General features: G+C 37.0%; 1 protein-coding gene across 1 annotated transcript in view; it reads right to left on the bottom strand.

The window, feature by feature from the left end:
- opn7b (opsin 7, group member b) overlaps nt 1-15,524 on the bottom strand; it is a 72,392-nt gene extending 56,868 nt beyond the window's left edge. The window contains exon 1 of the mRNA XM_058762320.1: nt 15,334-15,524. The gene's annotated coding sequence lies outside the window, so the exon portion shown is untranslated. The remainder of the gene's footprint in view (nt 1-15,333) is intronic.
- Nucleotides 15,525-21,094: the final 5,570 nt, after the last annotated feature.

Below are 21,094 nucleotides of genomic sequence, written 5' to 3' on the forward strand. Positions count from 1 at the left end.
TACTTATTGTGTACATTCATGCCTTTACATTGTACTTATACTTTAAAAATACCTATATGTAGTTACATCTGTAATTAATTTCTGTAATTACATTTATAATTACACTGTTGCCCCATTCCTTACACCTTAACCCACCCTTAAACCTACCCATATCACAAAACCTGTCCCTAACCTTACCCTTATCCCACCTCAATAGCAGCAAAAGTGTTTTGCAATACAATATAACCACAATAAGTACATTGTACTTATTTTTTGATGTAAGTACATAGTAGTTAAGTGTGACCCAATTTTGGGCATAAATGTGATCCCCGTCCTCAGGTAAATTAGACTTCATAATGATCAAGTTTGTCTCACAAAATACCAATTTAAAATGTATGTTTACTATAAAAGGAAATAATCAAGCTCTGTTACAAAGCAGAAGCACTGTGTATAACACTGTATATTCATCATTAAATGTAACATAACGTAACATTTTATTCAAATATTTTATTGCAAATTGTATTATCAGCATAACAGTTTGAGTGATAAAATAATTAATGAGGTTTTTTTTTTTTTTTTTTGTATGATCTGGCTTATGTTTCTAGCTTCTAAGAGTCTGCTGGAGTGGCATTTAAGGACTGCTTAACTAGACACAAAGAATCAATCTGCTTCCTGCCCTCATGAGCGCAGGATGATAAATTGCCCAGCGAGGACCTCTGATCCCTTGTTAGCTTTGGGGTTGAAAAGACTGTCTGCTAATATAAGATGGGAAAATCCTTATAAAAGAAGCATTTTGACAGAGGTAAGACTTTGAATACATTTCTGTGATAATAGTTTTAATAAAATGAGAGGGCAAACTTTTAATCCCTAATGAGAAAACTGGAAAAAATAGACCATAGTAAAATATGTATTTAAACAGTATACTGACATGTTAATCATATATTGAGTTGTTGTAAATTATCATTGTGCTTTATATGAAATCTGAAATAGTCAGGTTTGGTGTTTTTATGATGAGTTTATACACCATGCCCTTAATTTGACCTGAAGTGTGAGATTTAAGTTGCTTGACATATTTACCTCGAAACCATTTTAGAAAATGAATAAATTCAATTCACTGAGATGACCGAATGTCACATGACATCTCAGTCCACAGTTGAGTGAGTATGACTAGTACGATTTCTGCAGATGTTACTGATGACACCATTTGTCAGTCAGAGGAACATTTGTTGCTCTCTCATATCTTGTCATGGGATCTTCAGTTGTGTTTATAGAAGTAACATAATCGCAGATAATTGCTTATCTACAATAAAAACCTACCTGGTCTCATGGCATTTACGTACCTGGGTGCACTTTTTAGCGTGACATGAAATACGTACCAATAAGTACATATCACTGCAGTTTCCAAAATAAATGAACATTTTCACACAAATTTACAGAGTTGCGTAATTTTCGCACAATTACTTGAAGAATATCATGCTATGACTTCAAAACAATATTAATATGCTGGGAGATTTGAAAACGGATGCTTTTGAACGTTAGCATCGCACACATCCAGCTTCATATCTATGGGTTTTCATAGATGATAAGTTTGATCGGTAGCTCACGGAGTACGAAGACGGACTTAGGAGACGAGAAGCACCGGTTCGAATGCCGTGTAACTACGGTTCGACAAAACAGTTAAAATCTGCATAAAAAAAGGAAGTTCAAATGGCACAGTTGCATCAGGTAGGTAGGTTTAGGGTTGGATTTGGTGTAGGGCATATTTCCAACACGATAGAGCATTAACCTTTAGCGACAGACCCGGATATTTGAATTTTGAACCGCCGCAATACGTATCTGAAGCAACGTAATAAAAAAACAGCAATACGTACCAATATCTACGTAATAAAAACGTGTCAGGGTTCACATATTGACCCTGTGTTTTAGCGCCACTCAGTGGACATTTCTATTTGAAACTGTGGCAAAACGTGCAGCAAGGTACATAAAACGGTGTCACACAAAAAGTGCGCAGAGGTACGTATTTTTATGAGACCAGGTTGGTAAAAACATGCTATGATGTTAATGTGTAAAAAACAAATAGCTCAATAAAAATGGTGAGAAATAGTGGAGTTGAGATCTCAGATTTTTGGTTGCAGACTCCACTGGTATTTTGGCAAATCTGAACTCAGTTGTGAGAAAAGTTAAATGAGTGAAACATAGACCTAAAGGAAGATTGTTTCTTGTGGTACTGGTGTACACAAGGATATAGGATATCTGGTAAAACTTTATTTTAGGATCTCTTAACTAGTTGCTAATTAGCATGCATATTAATAGAATGTTAGCCATTTATTAGTACTAATTAAGCACATATTAATGCCTTATTCTACACAACCTTATTCTACAACCCTAATCCTACCCAATACCTAAACTTAACAACTACCTTACTTACTATTAATAAGCAGCAAATTCGGAGTTTATTGAGGAAAAAGTCGTAGTTAATAGTTAATAAGAGTTGCCTATTCTAAAGTGTTAGGCATCCGGATATCTTAACAGAGTGGATGGATGAATATGGATTAATAAGGTCACACTTTATTTTAATGTGTAACTCTCGCTGTTAACAAACCATTAACTATGTATTTTGTCACAATAAACTCAGTCATTTGCTGCTTATTAATAGTTAGTGCGGTAACACTTTAGAATAGGGAACACTAATTCACTATTAACTACGGCTTTTCCCTCAATAAATTACCAATTTGCTGCTTATTAAAAGTTAGTAAGTAGTAAGAAATAGTTAAGTTCAGGTATTGGGTAGGATTAGGGATGTAGAATAAGGTCATGTAGAATAAGGCATTAATATGTGCTTAATTAGTACTAATAAATGGCTAATATTCTAGTAATATGCATGCTAATAAGCAACTAGTTAAGAGACCCTAAAATAAAGTGTTACCGTTAGTGCGGTAGTTGTTAAGTTTAGGTATTGGGATTAGGGATGTAGAATATGGTCATGTAGAATATGTGCTTGTAAGTACTAATAAACAGCCAATATGTTGATAATAAGCATGCTAATACTCAACTAGTTAATAGTCAGAATTGTTCCCTATATTAAAGTGTTACCAAATAGAAATTTTGAAATAGATTTTACAGTCAGTGATATTCAGGAATTTTGATCAGTGATCAATTTTTTTCTAGTTTCTTTTGACAACAAACTTTGACGCAACCCTCAGTCAGTTCTACTTTTCTCTAGTACAGATGACATGACAAAAGTATGGGATTTCCTGTGAAATCCTTCCCAACATCTCTAAAATATAAATCACTGGTATAATCATTAAGTTTATTTAAGTGTATTTTGGGTAAAGTTATGGTTTGTAATTTGGATTTGTTTAGCAATCTCTTATTAATAACTAATTAATAATTAATAATCATTTCTAAAATACTGTTAAAATTTAATGTATTATTGTCACGGTGCACACAGCAGGGAGGAACGAGGAGACGAGGATAACTCAAATAACAGTCTTTAATGAATCCAAACAAGGCAGGGCTAGACAAGGCAAGGTTGACACAGACAGGAACACCAGGGAATAACAAGTTGACCAGACGAAAACTAACTAAACAGGCATGAATTAAATACACATGACAATCACTGATAATTACTAAAACACAGCTGGACAAGACTTAACTAATAATCACACTGAACAAGGACAGGAACATGACCAAATATGGAAACAAGAGGTGGGAACACATGACACACACGACAGAGGACTGACAATTATCATGTTAAATATAATATTTATTAAAATACATTTAATATAATACTGTCAATTAAGGCAATAGATTAAACATCTATTTATTTAATTTGTTTTATTTTCTTCATATAACTGACCTACAAGTCACTTACTCAATAAACGACTTTTCCTGTAGAATTTTCACATTGCTTTTATTTACTAACATTTCAGTTTTGTCACTCTCCTGTGTCCTTGTGTTTGGTTATACATTGCATGAAATCTTCTTTCTTTCTTTTTAATTATTTATTTATTTTTATTTTTTCAGACGCCTGTAAAAAGTTGCTTATATTACCTCCCCCTGACTCCGTCTCTTCTCATTATGTATCAGCAAAGTTTCATCTCTCTCTTTCTTTAGAACTCAGATCAAACTAGACCACAAAAGCACATCATCTTCCTCTCATGATCATTTACATAATCATCTCACAGATACACGTCTCTCACACAGCATGTATCACATCTTCAGTCGGGCCATCACACATATTCATATTCAAAACCCGCCCTGGCGACAGGGAAATAATCCGCCACTGACATCAGGGGTTCCCTAGTTTTTTTGGTTGTTCGGAAGGGCTTACCAGCTCCTAAGCTGCAGTGAAGTTTAATTAGCGGAGTGAGATATCTACTCTTAATTAACTTCAGCAGGAGACAGCCGCTCAGCTCCAGACCTGGGCTCTGTCTTTATAATGAGCCCATCTGTTTAAAAAAAAAACCATAATGATCAAACATCAAACCAGATTTCCACTGAAACTGAAATCAAGATAAGCTATCGGGGCGAAAGAAGGTAGAGAAGAAACACCCGACAGTTAAACAGAAACTTTCTAAATGGCCGCTAAACAAGTTTTGACCATATCAAGGTTATTGGAGAATAACATAAACTTTCTGTTTTGTAGCGAGAGCAAGAATATGATTCATGAAATGTGCATCAAGGGAAAACAAAGCAGAGTGTTAAGAATTAAATGAAATGCTCTTGGGGCTAGGGCTGTTTCACTAACAGCTGATGCATGACTGTTGCTCCTCAGAGTCTTTTTATTGCTTTTGCTTCTGTGCATTATGTACAAATAGTGTTAGAACCACTTGTGGCTCATAATGAAGTTTTATCCCAACCAAAATAACCTTCTCTCTCTCTGTAATCCACTTTTGAATATGCAAAAGGGATTTCATTGTGCCCCAAAGTGTCTCCATCCCCCAAACTTTTCTGTGTGGAAATACACCTTTGCATAAGCTCAACTGCTTCCCAATGCATTTTGTGACATTCACATGACAGTAACATATTCCCTTGACAATTTGTCTACTGCATCTCTAGTGATCTAGTGATTTAGTTAGAGTAACACATTTTCACTATTAAATATCCCGTCAATAAACTGCTCAATTTGCTGCTTATTAATAGTAAGTAAATTGTTTGTTAAGTTTAGGTATGAGGTAGGATTAAGGGACCTAAAATGTGGTCATGCAGATTAAGGCATTAATATGTGCTTTATAAGTACTAATAAACAGCCAATATGCCAATATGCATGCTAATAAGCAACTAGTTAATAGTGAAAATTGGTCCCTAATCTAAAGTGATACCTTAGTTAGAAATAGCATGTCAGTGTTTGCATCCACGTGTCATGTGTACTGTATATGTTTGTAATATGTTAAAGCACACAAATGTAAGTCCCAAAAGAGAGACCACCCACCCACCTGACCTGTCTGAAACATGGCACAACCACAGAACAGCTGTACGCTGACAGATACTCTTTACAGACATGTTACATGACCCCTCAGATCTGCAGTCTATGCATATGCTTAAATCTCTTAACCATGATTTATTAAAGGTAGAGGATTTTGCTCTCAATTTTGCTAAATTGATAGCAGGAAAAACAATAGTTTTTCTTACTAAATTTGTAATTTGAGGTGCACCTTCAAATACACACAAAATAAAGTCCAGTCCCTCAGATAATAGATCAAATAGCTGCCACAGAGTGATTTAACAATCCTAAAAGTAATTTCAGAAATAGCAACTAGTAAATAATCAAACTCACAAACTTAGAAGCATGTTTTGTCATGATTCACACTGCACCCCAAGCTGTTATTGTGACAAAACAGAGACTTAAAGATCTTTTCTTCTGAAAGAAAAATTCAAAATTATATTTATAATAGGAAACTATAACTGAACTTAAGACATTATTGTCGTATTGAAACTAAACACACAGTGTGTAACTTTATAAATCTACGAAAAAAAACCCTCCTGCAGAATTTCAATCTCTTCAACGGTACTGTTTTTAATATCACTATATATAGCACCGTTTTTAATACTGGATATATCTGATAGCATATACATATGTCATGATTTATATCATGAGATATTTTGCATCATTCACTGCATGGCACAAGCTGATTGGTCTCTGTTGCATCTTAAGTCAATGAGCCTTCTTACACAACACTTAAGTAGTTTGGTTATGTTATTATCAGAAACCCTCCACCTCCCCCAGCTCCACCTGTATAGCTCTGCTACAGGAAATTCAATGTATGCTATTTGTGCAGCAGCAGCATGTCTTACATGCTCACAGTAGCATGTCTGTGGATGGATCAGCAGTCTTTGTACTTGCTCTTTATTTTGATGGGTCCACAACATACGACATACTGACTATGAGAAACTTTGCAAGCATATGTCAACTTATTCTACTAACCCTAACAGTCTACTCTGAGAGTTAGTAGACATGTAGTTTCAAATTAATGAGAATTAGTTGACATGTAGTTACAAAGTTACTTATAGTTAGTAGAATGTCTAAAGTGGACTATTGAAATAAAGTGTAACCGATCTTTTCCAGCAAGACCAAATGCACTGTCATTGTCATATCCGCTACAATGCTAAACTCTTCTGAAAGATCTCAGGATGGAAATAAAAATAATGTCACTCTTTTTTAATTTTTATTGAATACATAAGCCGCTTTTCCACTGAAATTACCTGGAATGATTTGTCTCAGGAACTTTTTTTCCCAAGGAAAAGTACCATGACGATCGGCAAATAGTCTGGTGACGTAGGACTGTGTGTGACTGCTCCTCCCAGTCCAGGATTGCTCAATATCAATTATGCAAATTTCGGACTTGGCAGCGTATTTGAAAACGTTGGTCAGCTCACCTTGTCTACAGCAATTTTCCTCACTGTATTTACAATAAGACGAAATATGATATAAAACACCACTGCCTCTTTTCATTTTCATTTAAACATAGGCTATTAATAGCCGCCTAAATGTAGTTAAATGTAGTTCAAATGTAGTTCAGTAGAACGTACATACATTACAATGAAATTAAATATTATATCAAACAGCACTGCCTCTTTCTCTGACCCTGCATAGAGAGCAACGCAACTGAAATGTTCCCAGACCCAGAAACGTAGTAAGGACACGACATCAGTGGTTCAACAGTAATTTTACTAAGCTATGAGAATACTTTTGGTGCACAAAGTAAACAAAAATAAGGACATGGGTATGGATAGCACAACCTGATATTGCCGAGTGCGACGTGTTCCTGGGTCAACATCTTTGTTGAACCTGGAACAACATTGTGATTAACCAATCAGATTTCAAGAACCAGTTTATAATTTTCTTGAAGTTTAGGATTACAATCAGTGTTTGGTGCCTGTACATCAGTGTAATTCATCTATCAGTTCCTCTGATTTTAGGGATTACTCGTGGGTAAAGTTAGATTTAGGTGTAGGAATATGGCAGAGATTTTTCATATCACGGTTATTGTGGCCATAAGAATTCACAATATCGATATATCGGTATATCTATAGAAACCTTGGGCGGCGGGGGAGGGGGGGGATATCAGTCAAATTATTTTTTACTTTGTTTATTGAGTTTTTCTTTTTCACCCAACGAACATAAGGATACTGATAAACACAGGGTACAAGACTCTGGCTTTCTCTGTCTTCTCTGGAGCTCCTATGAACTAACAAGAGAAAAAATACTGTCAATTTCAACAGTATGATGAATAAATATTAATGGTAACACGTTACAATAAGATGTAATTTGATAACATTAATGTATTAACTAACAATATATTTATTACACAATTTATTATTCTTTGTTAATGTTAATAAAAATACAGTCGTTCATTGTTCATGTTAGTTCACAGTGCATTAAAAGTTTACAAACAACTTGTGATTTTAATAATGCATTAGTAAATGCTGAAATTAACATTAACTAAGATGAATAAATGCTGTGGAAGTATTGTTCATTCTCATTTCATGTTAACTAATGTTAACTAATGAATCGTATTGTAAAGTGTTGCCATATTAACATCTAAACTGATACTTTAACCTGTTAACTTGTATATACTTATATATATATTATTTTAAGCTCTTTAACCTATAGTTGCGCCAGCGCCACTGAAGTCATGCAGTAAGAGCGCTGCTAATTCAGTTTTAATGTGCATCTAGAATGACTGCAGATTTTACAGAGTTTAATGTAGCAATGTGGTCGCTCAGTTTTTCAAGATCAGTTTTAATCATGTAACTGTCAATAATAGATTTGAACAAAGAAATTAAGTGTTACTATGCACAGGCAGTATTGATTGCAAATACAAAAATAAGACGAGTAAAGAAAACACGGTACTTATTAAAAAAATCCCCCTTTACTTAAATATATGAACACAGAAAACCTCTGTTAACAGGTTAATATAACATCTCCCATTTTATGACTAATAAAATAATCGCAACTTACTCTGATGAGCACGGCTCTTCTCGGAGTAGCTGCGTGTGCTGCATCGTCTTCTTGTTTGACAGGTGTCAGGGTTAAGGCGCAATACTGCCACCTGGAGGTCAACCAGGTACTGGCGCTGGAGTATTTACATGTGGTGTTATCATAAGAGTCCTGTTCATTTTAAATATTGCAGTTATCGCCAATACCGGTATATCGTCACACACTAAATTAACACGATATCGATAATTGTTGCTTTGAATATCACGGTTATCGTCAATACTGGTATATTGCGACACCCCTAGAATATGGTTAAGATTATATTTTTGGATTAAAATGTTGTTCCAGGGTCATCAAAATATGTTGACCCAGGAACACGTCTAACTCGGCAATATCAGGACGTGCGGTATGGATATGGGTAAATTTAAGGGTGGGTTAAGGTGTAAGGGATGGGTCAACAGTGTAATTATAAATGTAATTACAGGAATTAATTGCAGATGTAATTACATATAGGTATTTTTAAAAATATAAGTACAATATAAAAACATGTATGTACACAATAAATGCATTGTACCAACTTATTAATTTAAATGTAAGTACACAGTAGTTAAGGCCACCTAATATAAAGTGGGACCCAATGTTTTATACTTTAAATAATTGTGTAAGTAGTTAAACAACACAAACGGGGCAAAAATGTGTTTTAAATTTAGAAACATGTTGAGTCTCCACCTCCCTTGCCTCAGTGCTTTGGTCCAAATGCCTGCTTTCCTCGTTTACATCACCTACACACACAAAAGTCCAGTGAGAGAGAACAAAGTCAATAGTTGTGGAATTCCAGTAAGTAAGGCAGTCCAGGCTTTTTATTCATTTAAACATCGGATGAAGTGATTATTTTCTCTTTAATACAGATGATGCCAATGTATTTTTTGATGAGTCTCTATGTTAGCAATAATAACTTTAACTGCTTGACAGAAAGGGTTGCCAGATTTTCACAACAAAACCCACCCAATTGCTAATCAAAACTAGCCCAAACTAGCCCAAACATTCCGGGAGCTAAAATACACGTTATCAGGGTCTCTTCAACCCACGGACATGAAAAACAACCTGCGGCAAAAGTGATGAAGTATCCCAATTCCACGGGAAAACCGCTGACGTGGCAACACTGTGACAGATAGTAATGTCTACAACGGACACAACCGCTGTCACGGCGCCACCGCAACAACTTGAAATTGTCTAATTTGGCACAGTCTTCCTGCTGCACTAATATTAGTAAGGCTTTCCTCTGTGTATATATATCCTTACAAGTACAATTGTAGCTGTATTATTTGTGTCCCCATCAAAAATTGCTCTTGAAAAATTTAGTTTATTGTCCCCCCCAACTGTTAGACGAAATTTACGCCCCTGCCTTCTATACATGAAGAAGGAACGCATGTGTCGCGCATGTGTCGTGATACTCTCCATAATGGTGGAATAAGGAGAAGAGAAGAATTGTTGAAATACTCATTTTCTTTTTTTTTTGTAAGCTATTCTTTAGTTGGTATCACTTTTGATCTTGAAGTTATAAACTGCTGTCCTGACAGTCTCCTTTGTAATGTCTTGATACAGTTCATAATTTAAGAGTGTCAGTGATTGCAAAGTGTTCAGACCCTAAGGCAGCAAAGCAGCATTAAACCTTTATGCTCCTCGCTCTACCATGATTCACAGATGAGGTTTTGGAGTTGGTGTGCAGTGCCCTTTTTCCTCTAAACAAAACGCTGTGCATCTTTGCCAAAAAACCCTTCAAATTTAACTAAAATGTCCAAAGAACATTTTTTCCATAACTGTTGTGGAACATGATTCTTCTGCCATTGTTTTTTTTTTTTTTGTATTTTTGTTTTTTTCTTTTCTACTTGTCCATTCGGGAACACAAATCAACAAGTGTTTTTCAAGCGTTTTTTTCTTTTTCTGGTAGTGGACACATGAACTAAGATTTCTGCAGTTTGTAGTGTTTTCTGGAGGTATTTTGCTGTCATATTGATCGAAGCATGGCTCACGCTGAGCTTTTGGAGAAGTTGTAACAAAGAGGTTTGCTTACTTTTTCCAGCCTGCCCTATCAATAATCACACAATGTCTTCAATAAAATTTGGAAGAGTACAACTGTTTGTCTGCTATTATTGCTTTAGTCAGATCATGTTAGTCTGTAACTGTGATTTAGCAGAAGATCATAACATTTTATTAGTAATCAGTGCAGAAATTTGGGCATTTTCAAAGGGTCAAATAGGTTAAAGGTTAAATATAAACGCTATTCTAAATAAAATAGAGTTTAGTGAGAGCTGGAAGTGGCTAAAATTGGGTACATGTATCACACACAAAAAGCAATTATTCTTAGTGAATAATTGGACATAATTTGAACTGCTCAAGCAATTAGGATCTTAGTAATTCAAGCTTTAGTTGCTTAGCTGGTGATAAGTATTGGCCACACACAGTTCAGAGGACACGTCTAAAAAACTACACAGCCTCTCATTCCAAACGTTGGCCTTCCAAACGTCTACACATGTGAGATCTAAAGGATTGAGATGGACCCTCACCGTAGGACTAACTTCAGCTGTTTGTAAGCGTGACATGAGAAAAGCTCATGCTGTTATTTTAAGCTACGCCTTCAGCGATCAACCAAATCCCATTGGGTGTTTATCAGTCAGTGATGAACCAAATCCCATCAGTGCCCCATCCTCATAGCAAACCAGCACTAGAGAAAGCTTTCACTACAATTACATATACTTTATATTCTGTAATTATATAATAAAGTTATTTATAAAATTTATTTTCTTACTTGTTCTGCTTTCTTATAATTTATATAATCTTTTCTAAATACAATTTCTAATTTTAAATATAATTCATAATTTATAATGAAGCACAAAGGGAAACAGAGCTTCTGTTAAAAAAAAAAAAAAAAAAAAATGACTGGATAACAATGTCCAAAACACACATGCATGTAATGCACTGATTCAGAAAGCAAACTGACAGGTACTCCACAGACTTTGGAAAAAGGATTTTCTGTGGACTTAGCTAATAGTTTTGTCTTGTATTTGGCGGAAGCGGGGTTGGGGAATTGGAAGCACTAAACGTTTGATAGACACATCAAGTCTTGCAAAATCCAGACTTTTCAGGACTTACGTTGTAAAGCAGTAATGAATTTGATGATCTCAATCATAAACTCAATCATAAGAGTGCTGACATACTAATCAGTCATAAAAGCATGTCTGCTCATTTAAACACCGCTCTTATATTGTATATGTGTTGTCACATGGACTCCCAGTCCACTTGTGCTGACAAAATGCCAAGGTGGCAAAGACATTGGCTGACAGCTGGGAGAGACATCAAGTGTGTGTCTGTGTGTCATCAGTCCACCAAACACACACAATGTGTATTATAGATGATCTAACCAACATATTTACATCCGTGCATTCATGTGGTTATTAAAATTCCTGCACACACAAATAACCCTAAATTCTCACGAGCTGCCTGCATTTAATCCTCCATAGTGGATATCCATAGATATAAATACATCTGAGCCCACGTTTGTGAATATGTTTGTGTGTGTGTGTGTGTGTGTGTGGTTTAAACACAATGGTTCAGGGGCCACAGTGTACATGATAGGGAATGTATTGTGCCACAGCTGATACTTTCTCAGGATATAACATCAAACTTTACCCTACATAAAATCCAGAAAGAAAATAGGGGGAAAGAGGGAGGAGAGAAGCAGTGAAGCAGATAAAGTCAGATACAGAGAAATGAAAGAGCGTGACAAAGAGAGAGAGAGAGAGAGAGTATGGAAATGACTTGTGTTCTTGCTGTATAGAACTGACATCAAAGCAAAGTGACAGGTACGGTTGCACAGAGCAGCGAATGCCCTGGGTGAAATCTGACACACAAATCTCATTTTGCACGCCGCTCTGTCCGTCTTTCTCGCATTCATCCATATGTCAGCTAAGCGGCACACATTCAGAGCATGCTAAATATTATATTCCCTTTCCTTGTTAATGCAAACCCCACCACCAACAGCCGTTAGACATCTCTAGAGATCATTACTTCTGCAACCTTACATTCGATTGATCAAAGCACAGGCCAGTTCACACATGAGAGTGACGTGTTCTGTGTTCAAAAGAGGATACTAGATTACTGCATACTGTGCAGTATGTACTGTACACTGCCTTCTAGTTTAAAAGAATGTAAGTGAAACAGCAGTCATTTATGTAGCAATACATTTGAACACAATTTTCAAACATTAGTTGAATACAATTGTTGTGACATAATCACATCAGGTTGCATTTGAGGGGCATCCAGTTATCACCTTGGAAATATAAGATGATGATGATGATTTAAAAATATTTTATATAAATATTTTATTTAAATTTTGGCAGTTAAAAAAAAAAGAGAGAGAGAAAGAGATTATAAAAATTACAGCTATTATAGAAAACTGGTCATTTGTTACACTGGAAATGGAACATCAAATTCAGCGTATTGCATTGAAGGATACATACACCATTGCATTTTAAAATAATACAGTAAGTCATCTGGGTATTCTATGCTTTGCATGCAGTGCGCAATATACATATGCAGTGAAAAAAGCGACAGTAGTATTATCTCTAGCTCAGATCTGAACTTTCAATGTAAGTCTACAGGATTTGGTTGTACTTTATTTAGAGAGTCCACTTTAGACATTCTACCAACTATAAGTAAAGTTGCAACTACATGTCAATTAACTCTCATTAGAGTACTATTTGCCTGTAGGGTTAGCAGAATAAGTTGACATGTATTAAGCAGACAGCAGATATTAAGGAGCTAATGCTACTTGATATGTAGATGCAAAATTACTTAGTAGAATGTCTAAAGTGGACTATTGAAATAAAATGTAACAAAATCTTCCAGATTTCCATTTAAAGTAATTAACCCAAGCAACTAACCCTAAACCAAATCCTGACCCATCCTATAGTATATTTTGTTCATATATTACTCTGTACTTACGTTGTAATTTCACTGTAACAAAGACACCTTAAAATAAAATGTAACCAACACCACTGATGATCTTGATGAACTGAAAGTAAATATTAGTCAAGAGCAGATGCACAGGAAGTAAAATAAATGATGACAGCATGTCTGCGGATAGCCACACTTCACAGTCAGAAGGGAATCAATAAGGTGAATCTTGACAGATTCAAGGACTCTCTGTAATGGTTTGAAGGGCAATTTAGCATAAATCAATCCTTTTTCCTATGACTGGAAAAACAAAAACATGCAAAAAGTGAGCATGCATCATACATTTATCATGGTGCTCACATAGGAAATGCAATTTTGAGTCTGCCTTGGGCCATTTGCCCATCCAGTTCCCCTCCAGCTCCCATCAATGTCTGTCCTTTCTCAGCTATCAATACATTTTGTCCACGCTGTCCCTGCTGTTTTAGCAAGAAAGATTTATACTGTCAAGCTCATCATTAAAAACTCCTTGTGTGCAATATTTCATACAATATTTAACCATATATTTTATAGTAAAAATGTAACAATATATTTTATAGTAACCAAAAGCTCTGTGTAAAGAATAACAGACCGTTTAATATATTCATTGTAAATCTTCCCCTCTATTGTAGTGTATCACCAATGCCGTCTCTCACAAACCTATATATTTGAATCCAGGAAAACGTGGATATTGAAGATGCCATCAATGTGATTTAAGAGCTACGACAAAAGGGGTAATTGTCATTGAATAACAATTTCCATCTTTATTTGTGTTTGTTGCTCACACAAAGCTCATCGTATGACTTCAGAAGATGTGGAATTTTGCTTCTGTTGAATGGATTACTTTTATCATGTTTTTACACTGGGTCTATGATGGATAAAATAAATCAAATGGGTTTAGAACAACATTTTAGGGGGTAAAGCATGATTTTTTTTTTAGCACCAAATGGCTAAATTCAATACAAATTTAAACATGATCAACCCCATAAAACTGACTTTTATTAGAATTACAAAGGCGGAAACCTAAAAACTGAGCACATATTGACAGGTAATGCTTTATGACCATAATGCCAAGATCAGAGTTTAATGATGACGCAAATCTGAGATCAGTTTAAGGTGAAAAGCATTATGGTAGTGCTGTGCTCTGAGAGTCGGAGGAAAAGAGTTACTTTTGTGCCTTTATGAATGTGTGTACTGTTTCAGCTAAGTTTTCACATTTTGTCACAGTCCATACTTTAACTTTTTGTTTCACAGTCACAGTGCTTAATGCACAGACACAGTTTATCACTAACAGCCATGTATAGACACTCCGTGTGCTCACAGGACATGTGGAGGGGCTTGCTGGAGGTATTTATAGCCAGACTTTACATTCTCCCGTCACTAGAATGGGTGGGCCATCAAAGCATGTGACACCACACAGTGTAACTCAGGGTTTCCCAACCCTGCTTAAACTCTTCCTAATCAAACACACCTGATTCAGCTCATTAGTAGAGACTCCAAGACCTGAAATGGATGGGTCAGATAAGAGAGACCTCCAAAATGTGTAATGCTGATGAGGTTAGGAACCACTGGTGTAACTGATCACCACATGTTTGTTACATAATTCATCTGATCTGTTTCTTAACAGATGAAATCTGTACATGAATGAGGACACATTCCACATTCATAACGTTCACTTTCATCTCCAAAAATATCTAATAAACTATAACTAATAAACTCAAAAAAGATCAAAAAATCAAACAAACAAACAACCAAAAAAAATAAAAATAAAAATAAATATATATAAAAAAACAAACAATAAATTTAAATATGTATCATATGAAACAAAAACATACAAAATACACATTATACAGACTATAATGCACACAAGCATGACGGCACATGGAAGAGTCCAGTTATAAAATTGTAATTGCTATTCTTACCTTACAGAGAGACTTTGGTGGTGGTGGTCCTTATCTCCGATGCAAGTTTATGGAAAAATCTGAAGTTAGTGAGCCATCAGATTTGAATAACCAAGTTTGTTTTGGAGGGTAAGAAAATAGAAGAGGATGAGGAGAGAGGAAGAGGTCGAGACGTCATTGTGTGGGAGCTAACGCTAACTCTGCCTGCTGCTGCGGCGGGAAACAAACTGAGAGACAGAAATCACAGCGGTGCTATGAAAGATTCACTCTCTCGCTCTTAGTGTGTCCCTCACTCTCTCCTGCTCTCCCCCACCCTCTTTCTGTTTCTATCCTTCCCTCTCTCCTCCTCCTGTTCTTGTAACTAACACTGCTCTTTGTGTATGACTGTCTGTGATTGTCACATGTGAACTGGTCTAATGCCTCTCATTCACATCCTCTCAAGTCTACTATAGGGCTTGCATGACTGCTCCTTTTTTTATAGTTAACTAGTCGCTCGGAGAAGTAGTTGACTAGATGGTAGGTCTGTGCTTACTCATTTGTAAATGAGCCACAGTCCGGCATGCAGCTTCAGCGGTCTTTGCCGTTTCTGTCAGTTGAGAGTGTGTGAGTGGAGAAAACATCCACACAGCTGAGATGATACACTTCAGAAATCAAAGTGTGGATGTTTCCATTATCTGTGTCCTCACTTATAGTTTCTACCAGCCTCAGGGTGACACTTGATTATTATTTTCTGGGTGGTTTGCAAGAATTTTGGCTTCTGTGTAAACTCAATAAATTCACACCTGAATAAATTCAGGTCCTTTAAAATCTCTCTATACAGTACACATAGGGTTCACTGTATTTTCACAAATTTGGTTACTTGCAAAGGAATTTCCCTTTAACTTATGTCATCTGAATCCACTGGGAAGCTGTTCTTTTCATAATTGATATATTATTATCCAACTTATTGTTCAATGTGGAAGTAAGCCATTTTCTGTTAATGTGTAAGATTTCCGGTTCATTAGCCGCTGTAGGGAAATAACGAGAAGAGTAACAACGTGCAGTTAAAGGTAAAACTGTTAGCACTACAATAATAATATGTTCATAATAATATGGTAAGACACTTTTTGCAATTTAAAGCAGAAAAACGAGCTGTTTTGTACAGTTAAAAATAGCTGGATGCAGATGACACTGGATGCCAGACCCATAAAATATACAAATGGCCATGCCTGCTTACACTGGAAAAATTTTATTAGATTGTATTTTTAAAATATTTTGGTTTCTTTTGAATTTTGATAAAAAATTTTGTAGTTTTATTTTTTGTTTTTGTCAGTTTTATGTCTAGTTTTCTATTAAGTTTTAGCTTTTAGCTTTAGTTTATTTAGTTTTAGTTATTTTAGTACTTCAACTAAACGAAAATGAGAAATGTTGCCTTAGCAACTAGCTGAAATAAAATGTTTTCATATTTTATTTCAGATAATGTTTATTTCAAATAATGATTATATATATATATATATATATATATATATATATATATATATATATATATATATATATAGTTTCACAATTTAAACAATAACGTTAACAATAATAAATATTTATTTATCCATTCATTCATTTTTCCGGTTTTACTTTGGGCATTTTGCCTTTGAACAGTATAGAGAGTGGGTATGAAGCAAAGTGAGTGTCACGGTACCACACAAGGGAAGCGAGGAGACGAGAGGTAAACTTCAAAATAACAGTCTTTAATTAAATCCAAAAAGGGTAACACAAGGCAGGGAACACAAGACAGGCAGAGACTCACAAGAAACAGGACATCAACGTTAATACCGGACCCATGAGACAGGGAACCACAGGGCTAAAATACACAAGGTGATTAACAAACACAGGTGGAACAGAACAAACATAATCAGGGAGAACTCAAACAGGTGGGACTAAAAATTAACTAAATGAGAACAGGAAAAAGAACAAAACCAAATATGGGCATACATGAGGGAAGTCAAGGGGAGCACGAGACAGAAAACCACAAGACAGGACACAGGTCTGACAGCACTCCCGCCTCCCGGAAGGCACATCCCCGCGCCTCCTAACATCCAACGGGAAGGGGGGGTGGGCACTCTGGAGGCCCCTCAAGACAGACACAGGGGAGGCCTCCAGGACGGATCAGGGGACTCCGGAGCCATGGCGGGGCAGGGAGCTCAGGAGGCCATGGCGGGCAGTCTTCATGGCCGAGGCCTCATCCTTCATCCTGGCCTCTACGGCCGGATCCTCTTAGCCCCCCCAAAAAAATAACCTGGGGAGAAATTAGGGCTAAACTCAGGAACATGAGCCCTTCCTGGGCTAAGCTCGGAAGCTGAGGCCCTCTCTGGGCATGACGAGAGTACAACAGCCCTCCTTGGCCAGGACGTGGAGTCAGGGGCCCTCTCAGGGTTTACTCAGGAACCGCTTCCATATCAGCAACAGGAGAAGCAGGCGACTTGGGAATGGCCTCCGTGGCCATAACTAGAGAAGCTGCTTGCCCCAGACGAGCCTCCATGGACTAGACAAGACAAGATAAGACAAGACTAAAACTGTTCCTATGGACATGACAAGACTTTAAAATATGGCTGCAGGGGACATGACTTGACTCTGGTCAGGGGCTGGAGCCTGCACTGGACTCTTGGTCAGGACACTGGAGCGAACATTGGAGCTGAAGTGAGCCGCATTGGAGCGGCCCGCGGGCTTGACTTCAGATCAACCAACGAACTTGAGTGAGCCGCGGCCGGCGGGCTGGAAAGACCCGCGACCGGCGGGCTTGACTTCGTAGCAGCCGACGAACTTGACTGATGAGAGGCCAGCGAACTTGACTGACTCGCATCACTCGCGACGATCCCGTCGAACTCCCACACCGAATTTCAGCAGGCTAGGGCGGGATGACAAGCGGCGACTTCCATGCCGCGGGAAAAAAACAGAAAAACAAAAAACTTTCGAAAACAGAAAACAAAATGGGTAGAATGGGCGCCTGTTTAGGACCGGTATTCTGTTACGATAGCACACAAGGGAAGCCAAGAAAAAAAAAAGGAGACAAGAGGTAAACTTCAAAATTAATTAAATCCAAAAAGGATAACACAAGGCAGGGAAAACAAGGCAGGCAGAGACTCACAAGAAACAGGACATCGACGTTAATACCGGACCCACGAGACATAAAATCACAAGACAAGACAGGACACAGGTCTGACAGTGAGAGAGAGAAGGGGATGAAATCAGAAAGGACCCCTAGCCGGGAGACACCCAAAGCACTGCATCAGAGTGCTTCCCTTAAATCTATTGGCTTCAACCACGGGGAAGAAGTTGATGGATAGATGAATTTGCATGTTGAATAGACCTATACGGCAACACACCAACTAGTGACACAACTAATATTCGCCAACTGGGCTAACATATGTTTCTTGTTCAGTTATAATGTTGCTATAAAAAAATATTTTCTGTATAGTCAGTCTTGATATAGTCAGCTGTGAAATGGTCGGACTCTTGTACATGGTGAAGTCATAAGCTTTGAAATTCACTATGAGAGTATTTTCCCTGAAGACAGGTGATCACAATACAAACCATTAGAGAGGAAATTCTCATAGCGATTATGATTCCCACTAGGGACTCTTAGGAATCTAAACAGAATAATATTATAAAAAAGCAAAATCAGAACTTCAGAAACCACTTTAACCTCTAGAAATTCACATCAGTCTACACTTGGTAACTATCAGGCCTTTAAACGGTGACAAACTTCAGGTAACCCAATTTCACAGAAGGTCTTTTTTCCAGGAAGAACCTTTAACATCTGTGCAACTGGATTGCACAAAAGCTTCTTTGTAGGTGACAAAAAATGGTTGAAAAATGGTCAAACCAAAAATGCTTATTTTTCACTCTTAAAAATAAAGAAGCCAAAACTGCACCATTTTAAATAGTTTAGAAGAACAGGGGTGTCCAATCCTGCTCCTAGAGGGCCAGCGTCCTTCAGAGTTTAGCTCCAACTTGTTCTAGCACATCTGCATCTGTTTCCAGTAGTGAACCCAAAGAACTTGAAAAACTGGTTCATGTTTATTTAATTGGGGTTGAAGCTAAACTCTGCAAGACAGTGGTCCTCTTGAAGCAGGACTGAACACTCATGCTTTCAATGAACCACTCTTAAAAGAACCTTTTTAAATTATTTCTGTGAAGAACATTTTAACAATCTGAAGAGCCTTTAAAGCCACTATAAAGAACATTTTGTACAAATAAGAGTCTCCATAGATGTTAATGGTTCTTTCTGCAGCCATAAAGCTGCTTCTCCACTGTCAGGCCAAATCATTCTTGTTGCTTAACCATTCCAGTCCATGTTGATTCTGGTCCAGCCAAATGGTTTAAAAATGGTTTGGTTTTCTACTGTGGGGTTGATAACAGAGCTCGTAAAAATTAGCCAGCTAATTAGCTAACTAACGGTTAGACAACTGTGTCAAGATCTCCATTTCCAGGCCGAGAATGGTTTGCCAAACTGAGCAGTAGACAGTAAAAAAACAAACAAAAAAACCGCCTATTGATGCCAATAAAGAACCTTAGTTTTTAAGAGTGTATGTCGTCGCTTTAAGAAACACTTTTGGACACCTTTATTATTAAGAGTACATGCATTAATCAGAGCCACTTTCCAGCAGTTTCCAGGTCATCTGAGTCAAGACAGTCAGCTGAAGAGGCTATAAATGATTCAGTGTAAATAAGCTTTCCTCTGGGGTGATTGAAACATTGTTTATGTCATGCGAATCTGTGCAACACACACACTCAGTGTGCTCTGCTACGGAGACACGATAACAGAGCAAATTGTAGGCATGAGTTGATACAGACCACAAAACATATCCACAGCATTGCAGTATTCAAGACCAAACTAGTTCCTGGCTCGATACTGACTGCAGTGTTGAGTACAAAAACAACGGTTGTGTGATAAGTTCAAATTCAAATGTAGTACACAATTTTGGATGCACCGCATATTATTTTGTTGAATGTGCACAGCTAGTCTACCACATGGTTTAAGTGGACAGATACATTCTGCTGTAGTTTCCACTGGAATGCCTAGTACAGAAGCATATCTATTTTGCATATGAATCAACTCAAACAGTGTCAAGGTGCAGACCACTTTTGTTGATGGGTTCAGAAATGAAAAACTGGTTTGGTGGGTTTTTTGTGGTATCAAATATAGTAGTTTCCAGGGGCTTGTTCCATAAAACAAATTGACCAAATAAGCCAGGCTTATTTCATTTAGTCTGACTTGTTTTGAACCAATTCAACTGACAATAAGTCAGACTAACTGAAATAAACCTGGCTTATTTGGTAAACTTGTTTTATGAAACAGGCCCCCGGTGCCAAAAGTTACTGCGATCACTTCTTTACAGCTCTGAAATTGTAGACGACTGCTATCCACACATCTTGGTCCTGACTCCTATCAACCTGAAGGTCATCCTGAAGAATCCAAGGCTGCGCTGTAGAATGTGATGCATTCCTGATGATGAACGTGACTTTCAAAAATGTCATAAAGTTTTTGTTTACACTGTTGAAATAAAGTCATCAACAAAAGGTTCCATCACTGTTCACTGATAACACAGTAATCTGTTACACGTGGGCACCCTGTATCAAAAGGTGATTCAGAGGGTAGAAAAATAAATAAATAAATAACTTTGAGACGAACTGGAGAGCAGGAGAAAAAGCAACACCGATTACATAAACGTTGTCTTCTTGAGCTGATAAGAACACTGTGTATGTCCCAATTCCCCACAATAATTAGCGGTTACAACAAGCAGAG

This window comes from Onychostoma macrolepis, chromosome 23 (genome assembly GCF_012432095.1).
Source record: "Onychostoma macrolepis isolate SWU-2019 chromosome 23, ASM1243209v1, whole genome shotgun sequence".
NCBI lineage: Eukaryota > Metazoa > Chordata > Actinopteri > Cypriniformes > Cyprinidae > Onychostoma > Onychostoma macrolepis.